This window comes from Octopus bimaculoides, chromosome 17, assembly GCF_001194135.2.
Source record: "Octopus bimaculoides isolate UCB-OBI-ISO-001 chromosome 17, ASM119413v2, whole genome shotgun sequence".
Taxonomy (NCBI): Eukaryota; Metazoa; Mollusca; class Cephalopoda; order Octopoda; family Octopodidae; genus Octopus; species Octopus bimaculoides.
This window is the reverse complement of record NC_068997.1, coordinates 10,152,569-10,155,332: the sequence shown is the minus strand read 5'-3', so window position 1 is coordinate 10,155,332 and position 2,764 is coordinate 10,152,569.

Here is a 2,764-nt window from a genome sequence, read left to right as displayed (position 1 = left end):
TATGGCTGGTTTAAATACCAAAAGGTTAAACCGGCATTTTAACTGAACTATTTGCATCTCTTCCAATTCTTTACGTTCTGAGTTCAAATCCTGCTGAAGTCAACTTTTCTGTCGTCCTTTTAGGGTTGACAAAATAAGTAACCAGGGGTGTATGTTATTGACTTGTTCCCCACCATTCAAGTCTGCTGGCCTTGTGCCAAAATTTAAAATGATTATTTTTATTTGGTTGAATTGTTGGTGTTGAATAAAATGCCTTGTGGTATTTACTTAAGTCCTTTTACATTCTGTTGATACATTGGAGTGAAACCCTTAAAGATGGTACCCCAGCATGGATGTGTCTCAATCAGTGACGGCTCGTGTATAGGCACTGTGGAACTGTAGCACCCCCTACTTCCATTCAATATTATCGATAACATTCAATATAATGAGTCCTTTTTCCTCTAATTCTTTCTTTATACTTGTACATTATATAATCCTGAAACTTAATGTCAGTAACCATCCCTTTGTTTATAAAAGAAATACAAAAATCCTTGTATAGAACTGTGCACCTCACAGTTTCAGCCACGCGATGTTTGGCTGTTGTGCGCATGCTCACATGTCCGAGATAGGAAGCTTCATGTTAGGGAGAGAGAGCACTGCCTGAACGACAGTGCCAACCCTGGTGTTTCGGTGAAGAGTAGTGTTTCTTTTTGACTCTGTATGTTGTGCTTAAAAATCGTATTTATATTCTTGAATGTGATAAAGTGTAGAATTAGATTATCAACCTGCTTCCAGCTTCATTGTTGCTGATTGGCTTTGAAAATTCCCCCATATTTTGTGATTTAGGGGGGATTTTTGAGAAACAAGGAGGAATTTGCGGCGGTGTTTAGTGAACAAATTAAATGCAATACCCGGCAGTGGCTAAAATGCAAACTGATCAAGTTTATGTATAAATTTTCTTTTCATATGTTCGTTTCCTTTTACACAATATTAAAACAATGGCTAGAAATTTTCTGGGGCAGCACCCCCACTAATATTATCTACAAGCTGCCACTAGTCTCAATGATTGAAACCAGTAAAAAAAAAAAGAAATGATACAAATAAAGAATTATGTCAAAGAGCAAAGACCAGAAGAAAATAATTGAAATGAATGTCGGTTTTTAATCTACTTGAAATTTATGGATTATCTAATAATTAGCAAGAACTTAATGATTACATTGCTCAGAGGTTAATTAAACAGCTGCTAATCAATACTGGCGAGTGTTTCCATTTCATTTTGTTCTAATACTCTATCTATTTAATTCTAACATCAATTTGATGGGTAAATATATTTTGATATTTATATGAATTATTGACACAAAAGAGTCACAGTTCTCTCTCTCTCTCATCATCATCATCATCATCATCATCATCATCATCATCATCACCACCACCATCATCCTCATCATTTAATAGCTGTCTTCCATACTGGTATGGGTTGAATGGTTTATCAGGAGCTGGCAAGATGGAGAGCTGCTCTGGACTCTGCTGTCTGTTTTAGCATGGTTCCTATGGCTGAATGCTCTTCCTAATGCCAACCGCTTTAGAGAGTGCACTGGGTGCTTTTTATGTGGCACCGGTGCATGTGCTTCTGATGTTGCACCAACATCAGTGGGGTCGCCAAGTAACTTGCATGACTGGGAGAAGGAGTGGCACCGAAGGCAGAAGCTCTGTGTCAGGTGAGAGGTTAGAGTGCATTAGAGGGATAGAGACAGATGTCTTACTGTAGAGGGGATACTTGGCAACCCCAGAAGGGAAAGAAAGGAAAGATAGATAGATAGATAGAGAGAGAGAGAGATGGGTAAATTCTTGTTATGGAAGTGTTGTTCTTTTTCGGCATGTGCTGTCGACTTCAACTTCACCCCGGTCTTCTGAAGATAGGGCTTGGTCTTAAATTAGGTTACGGTCAAGATTGTTATTTTTGTAAGGCTCTTTGTTCGTTATAAATAATTAAATTAAATTTACAACTGGTGCAGGTATGGTTGTTGTGTGTTAAGAAGCTTGCTTTGCAACTTAAATGGTTCCTGGTTCAGTCCCACTGCATGTCATTGTGTGTGTGTGTGCAAGTGTTTTCTACTCTAGCCCTGGGCTAACCATTGCCTTGTGAGAGAATTTGGTGGACGGAAACTGTGTGGAAGCCTGTCGTGTGTATATATATATATATATATATATATATTATTTATACACACACCTCTGTGTGTGTGTGTGTGTGTGGTGTCCCCCTCTTTACTGCTTGTCAACTGGTGTTGGTTTGGTTAAGTCCCTTTAACTTAGTGGTTTGGCAAAAGAGTGCTATAGAATAATTACCAGATTAAAAATAAAACATAATTACTGGGATTGATTTGTTCAGCTGAACCCTTCAAGGTTGTGCCCCAGCATGGCCGCAGTCAAGTGACTGAAACAAGTAAATGCTAAACGATACAGAACGATTAATGTTGTGTAAATGTGAAGAAATGTTTGAAAGATGAGGTTTAGCACAGTAAATAGTAATTTTGATATGAAGGAAGTTGTTCAAATTTTGGTGTATTCATCAGCATCATCATCATCATTTAACATCTGTCTTCCATGCTGGCTTGGGTTGGATGGTTTGATAAGAGCTGGCCAGGTAGAAGACTTCACTAGGCTACTGTGTCTGTCTTGGCATGGTTTTTATGGCCGGATACCCTTCTTGACACCAGCTACTCCGCAAAGTGGACTGAGTGCTTTTTACATGGCATCAGCACAGACAAGGTCAGTTTTGGCATGG